Consider the following 6,709-nt stretch of genomic DNA (forward strand, 5'->3'; position numbering starts at 1 on the left):
CTTTGGACATTATTATTTTTAAACCCTAAGGAAGGGTTAGTTTAAATATAAACTATGTGCATAGAAGGACGGTGATTACGATATCGCCTCGGCCCCTTGGGTTCGTACATGACATAGGAGTCGTGGCCCGAGTCGACTTCAGCGGTTCTTCGCCCGTCTGGTACGGGAGGTAAGTTTTTCGAAACACCCGTGAATCCCCTGTCAGCGGTTTTACTGTATTCCTTCGTTTGCATATATGCTGAGGACTTGAAAACGGCTGCTTTAATTTCCTAGTAAAGGGAAAGGACTGGCCATACAAGATAAGGGTCCGGATTTCATCACCGTTCTCTTCTTGCTCGCCTTAGAAAAACGAAACCAAACGCGAACCTAAGCCTAAAATTTTGACTAGAACGAGACCTATAGGGTAACGAGCTTAATAGGAAAGTCGTTCGAAAAATATTGGTTACTCTTTTGAGCATACTTCGAAGTTCATGATAGTTTCTGTGAGTTGAATGCGTGACTGCGCCGCCTTGTAACCGGTGAGGCCTTGGGTATCAAAGCTTCACTGAGGTTCCCTCGCCTCGATTCAACTTACTTTGACTCGGATTGATTCCAGGGGGGTTTGCTCAGATTGTAACGATTTCCTTTTCGAAAGAGTAGAAGTTGGTCTAGAAACAATCTAAGTGGAGCCATCATGCTTTTTGTTTGCTAGAAATTTAGGTTTGATTTGGTTGAGTCAGCCTTGTTTTGTGATTGCATAGAATTCCCTACCTTATTCTGTTGCATGCCTGAATGTAAAAGAGACGCCCTAGGTAGATTTGTTAATAAGAAACCTAGTAGTTCTAAGCATCTCGATTACCTCAATTTAGAAAGTCCGATTCTTGAAAATTCCGTTTTTGAACGTCCGTTTGAGGAGAAAATCCCTGATAGTCCAATAGCGCCAGAAATGGCAACTTTGAAAGCTTTGTTGAACCCTACTAGGACTACTCGTCCCTCGTGTATCAGGTTACCTGAAACTGAAGCAAATTATGAACTTAAGCCTAGAACCTTACAGTTGCTCCCAATCTTTTTAGGGAAAGAAAATGAAAACCCCTATTTCCATGTTAGGGACTTTGAGGAAATTTGTAGTACCCTGAAAATTAGAAACCTTGATGATGATGCTTTGAAACTCAGGTTATTCCCCTTTTCCTCAAAAGATAAAGCCAAGTCGTGGCTGTATAGTTTGGCTTCCGAATCAATTGAAACATATGAACAACTTACATCTTCCTTTTTGAACAAGTTTTTCCCTAGGCACAAAACATCGTCTATTAGGACGCAAATCTGCACGTTTTCACAACAAGAGGGAGAGTCTTTGTATAGGTATTTGGAAAGGTTCAATGATTTATTAGCCCAATGTCCTCATCATGGTTTAGAAAAGGTTAGGTTACTTCAGATCCTTTATGAGGGTTTAGATTATCCCACTACAACTACAGTAAAGTCGATGTGTACAGGTGGGTTTGAAAACCAAACAGTTGATGATGCGATGACATATTTGCATGAAATCGCCGAAAAGACCCAACAATGGGAAAGCAATAGGGTACCCCAGAAAACAATTCTTCTAGGCAGAGGAAACGTTAATAGGGTAGAAGGAAGCTTTGAATCAGATGCCAAAATTGCTGCTATAGCGAAAAGGTTAGAAGCTTTAGAAGTGGGTCACACTAGTGGTAGATTAGAGCCTTTTTGGGAAGGCCAGAATAATGAAGAGCAAGCCAATGCTCTCTATAATAACACTAGGTATGATAACCGTTAGAAGTTTGACCCATATTCAGAAACCTATAATCCTAGTTGGAGAAACCATCCGAACCTTTCATGGTCTAAGGGCCAGAGTCAAGGTCAGTTTAGTAATTCTAATGCTTCCCCAGGTTTTGGTTACACTAAGAATTCATCAGGCCCAGAAAACAAAATGACTAGCTTAGAGGAATCTATTAAGATGTTAGCAAAAACTCAGGATATGTTAGCACGGAGCCAAATTAGTTTTCAACAGGAAACCAAGCAGAACTTTCAAACTAATGCTCAGAGCCTTGCTAAGCTAGAACTTCAAGTCGAACAAATAGCTAAGACCTTAAGTGAGAGAGATAACAGAAGGCTCCCTAGTCAGACTACCCCCACCGTAGAGGAGTTCATGAAGTAGGTGCAAAACCATCGAATCAATTGAATGCTATTAGAAGCCTTAGGAGTGGTAGAATAGTAGACAATCAGGTAACCATGCCCGATAGTGAACATATTGTAGTTCACCCCTCAGGATCTCATCCCTCAGGACCACTAACTGAGGGGACTGATAAAATTTCCGATGATGCCAATTCGGTTCCTGAGAGGTCTGATTTCGTGCCTAGAGCCCCATTTCCCCAGCTATTAGCACCAACAAAGAAGGAATCGAACTTTAATGACATATTGGAGGTTTTTAAGAAAGTTACCATAAACCTTTATTTATTAGATGCAATTAGGCAAACTACTGCTTATGCCAAGTTCCTTAAGGATATGTGTACGCGAAAGCGAAAACTTAACATCCATAAGAAAGCCTTTTTAGCTAGTCATGTAAGTTCAATCATTCAGAACACTACCACTCCAAAGTACAAAGACCCAGGTTCCCCAACCATTGCTTGTACAATAGGTAAACACCGGGTAGAAAAAGCTTTACTTGACTTAGGAGCCAGTGTGAACTTACTGCCGTACCATGTGTACTTACAACTAGGACTTGGTGAAATGAAACCTATCAGATAACACTACAGTTAGCTGATAGGTCTGTCAAAATTCCTCGAGGTGTTATCGAGGATGTTCTTATTGAGGTCGACAAGTTTATTTATCCAGTGGATTTCGTGGTCCTAGATACCCAACCTGTCCCTGACCCAGAGAACCAGATACCTGTGATTTTAGGTCGCCCATTCTTAGCTACGTCTAATGCGATCATAAACTGTCGAAATGGTGTAATGAATTTATCCTTTGGTAATATGACTATCGAAATGAACATTTTTAATGTCAGTAAGCTACCTTATGAGCTAGATGACACATGTGTTGAAGAGGTGAATATGATAGAATCCTTAGTTCAGGAGTCATTACCAAACATCTTGTCTGAAGACCCATTAGAGAGTTGTCTATCCCATTTTGGTTTAGATTTTGACGATGATAGTACCATTGAACAAGTGAATGCTCTATTAGATTCTACCCCTGTGTTAGACACTAATAGATGGAAAGCTAGGTTCGAACCATTACCAGCTTCTGAGACTACCTCAGTCCCTTCCTTAGAAGAGCCCCCTAAGTTGGACCTCAAACCACTACCAGATAACCTGAAGTATGTGTTCTTAGGCCCATCTGAGACTTTACTGTGATTATTGCTGCCGACTTGGATAGTGATCAGGAAAGTAGGCTAGTATAAGTACTTCAAGATAATAAGGAAGCTTTAGGGTGGTCTATAGCAGACATTAAGGGTATTAGTCCTACCGTTTGTATGCATCAGATTCATTTAGAGGAAGACTCCAAACCTTCTAGGGAGATGCAACGTCGACTGAACCCTAACATGAAAGAAGTAGTTCGAAAAGAGGTGTTTAAGTTGTTAGATGCGGGTATTATCTACCCAATTTCAGACAGTAAGTGGGTCAGCCCCATTCAGGTTGTTCCAAAGAAATCAGGTATCACTGTAGTCCAGAATGAGGATAATGAGTTAATCCCAACCTGAGTGACCACGGGATGGCGTGTCTGTATCGATTATAGGAAATTGAACAAGGTAACAAGGAAGGATCACTTTCCTCTTCCTTTTATTGACCAAATGCTAGAGAGATTAGTTGGATATAGTTTCTATTGCTTTTTAGATGGATTTTCCGGATATAATCAGATCGTTATTGCCCAGAAGACCAAGAGAAAACCACTTTTACCTGTCCCTTTGGTACCTTCGCGTATAGACGCATGCCTTTCGGGCTGTGTAATGCCCCTGCGACTTTTCAGCGTTGTATGATGAGCATATTTTCTGATATGGTAGAACGGTTTTTAGAGGTCTTTATGGATGATTTTTCAGTGTTTGGTTCATCTTTTGATGAGTGCTTGCATCATTTGACATTATTGTTGACTAGGTGTAAGGAAAAGAATTTAGTGCTTAATTGGGAAAAATGCCATTTCATGGTTAAATCAGGAATTGTTTTAGGGCACATCATTTCTTCAAAGGGTATAGAGGTAGACAAAGCCAAAGTTGACCTTATTAAGACTTTACAGGTCCCAAAAACCGAAAAGACATTAGGTCATTCCTAGGGCATGCAGGTTTTTACTGTCGATTCATTAAGGATTTTAGCTTGATTTCTAGACCTCTTTGCAATTTGCTTGCAAAAGACGTTAAGTTTGTCTTTGATGATGCTTGTTTAGAAGCTTTCGAGAAGCTTAAGACTTTACTCACTACCACTCCCATAGTCTAGGCACCTAACTGGAACCTACCCTTTGAGATTATGTGTGATGCTTCAGATTATGCTATAGGCGTCGTGTTAGGTCAGCGTGTTGAAAAATTACTTCATGTGATTTACTATGCTAGCAAAACTCTGAATGATTCCCAGTTGAACTATACAACTACCGAGAATGAACTGTTAGCCATCTTGTTTGCCTTGGATAAGTTTAGATCCTACATATTAGGTTCTAAGATCGTAATCTATACTGATCATGTTGCTTTGAAATACCTTTTGTCTAAGAAGGATACCAAACCTAGATTGATTTGGTGGATCCTATTGTTACAAGAATTTTCTCCAGACATTAGAGACAAAAAAGGTGCTGAAAATATAGTAGCATACCACTTATCTAGGCTAGTTGTTAGTTCCCCTAGTGATTCCCTTCCTATAAGGGATAGATTTCCTGATGAACAATTTTTCTATGTTTCCCAATCACCTTGGTATGAAAATATAGTGAATTATCTTGTTACTGGTCGAACCCCTCAACATTGGGGTAAACAAGATTGTTCTAGGTTTTTAGCCGAGGTTAAGCATTTCTTTTGGGACGATCCTTATTTGTTTAAGTATTGTCCAGACCAGATTATTAGGAGATGTGTACCTGAGAGTGACCAGTCCAGTATTCTTTCCTTTTGTCATGAACATGCTTGTGGGGGTCATTTTAGTGCTAAGAAGACTTCTGCTAAGATATTGCAGTGTGGCTTTTACTGGCCTTTGTTGTTTAAGGACTCCCATAGTCACTGTGTGTCTTGTGATCGTTGCCAGAGGTTAGGGACCATTTCCCGTAGAAATATGATTCCTTTGAACCCTATTTTAGTGATTGAGGTCTTTGATGTGTGGGGAATTGATTTTATGGGTCCATTTCCTAATTCTTTGGGTTATCTTTACATACTTGTCGTTGTAGACTATGTGTCTAAGTGGGTTGAGGCGGTTCCGTGTAAAACAAATGACCATAGGGTCGTAATTAAGTTTTTGAAAGAGAATATACTTACACGTTTTGGTACACCGCGAGCTATAATTAGTGATGGGGGTTCACACTTTTGTAATAGACCGTTTGCTCTGTTAATGAAACAATATGGTATTACCCACAAAGTAGCTACCCCGTATCACCCACAGACTAGTGGTCAGGTAGAGGTTTCCAATAGGGAAATTAAGCGTATTTTAGAGAAAACAGTTAATCCTAATAGGAAAGACTGGTCGTCGAGGCTTACTGATGCCTTATGGGCTTACCATACCGCGTTTAAGACACCCATTGGAATGTCACCCTACCGTTTAGTATTTGGCAAGGCATGTCACTTGCCTGTTGAGTTAGAGCATAGATCCTATTGGGATATTAAGCAGCTAAACTTTTCACTTGACAAGGCAGGAGCTCACAGAAAGCTCCAGCTAAATGAGTTGGACGAGATTCGTAGAGATGCATACGTTAGTGCTAAGGAGTATAAGAACAAAATGAAACTTGTGCATGATAAGAATATTTTACGGAAGTTGTTTTCTCCAGGTCAAAAATTCCTTCTGTATGACACTCATTTGCATCTATTCCCCGGGAAACTGCGCTCTCGGTGGACCAGTCCTTTTGTGGTACGTACTATTTTTCCTCATGGCGTTGTTGAGATTGAGACATAAGATGGTACTAGTTCTTCAAAGGTTAACGGTCATAGATTGAAGCCCTTTTTAGAGCCTTTTCCTACAGGTGATGTTGAGGAGGTCCCTCTGGAGGACCCTGTTTACCCTTGATTGACCATCAAGGCGATTTGTATGTTGTATACTATTTTTTCCAGTTTTTGGTTTCACTTCACCCAGGTACTATCTTTCCGAACTCTCTCTTTACTATTTCCTCATGTTACTTATATTTTTGGTATTGTTCTTTCATTCGAGACATTGAGGACAATGTTAGATTTAAGTTTGGGGGTGGGGTAGAAACTTTTTGTTTTAATAAATAAACTCCAGAGCCTAGAAAGTTATGCATATTAAGGATAGCACTAACCAACCTAAGTGGATGGAAGTATTTTGGTTGTAGGAGTTGAAGAACCAATCTGATTAGATGGAAACATCTAGAAGAGTCTATTTATAAAAGCACAGAGCTCAGGTGTTAGAAATAACATGATAGTTTCACCATATCTCATTGAGTCCTTTTCACTTATATTTTTATTTTATTTTGTTTTTAAACTATGTTACTCTAAGTGATTAGGTGGGGCTCACGATTCAAGTTGTTACCAATGCTAGGGTGAATTAGAGTGATTGAGATACCATGAAAAAAAAAAGTTGAAAAA

The 6,709-nt window shown here is 39.8% G+C and overlaps 1 pseudogene; it reads right to left on the reverse strand.

Annotated features, from left to right (window-relative positions):
- Window positions 1-1,289: 1,289 nt before the first annotated feature.
- On the reverse strand, window positions 1,290-1,389 carry LOC113300781 (annotated as a pseudogene).
- Between the last annotated feature and the right edge of the window lie 5,320 nt (window positions 1,390-6,709).

This window comes from Papaver somniferum, chromosome 7 (genome assembly GCF_003573695.1).
Source record: "Papaver somniferum cultivar HN1 chromosome 7, ASM357369v1, whole genome shotgun sequence".
In the NCBI taxonomy this organism is placed as follows: Eukaryota; Viridiplantae; Streptophyta; class Magnoliopsida; order Ranunculales; family Papaveraceae; genus Papaver; species Papaver somniferum.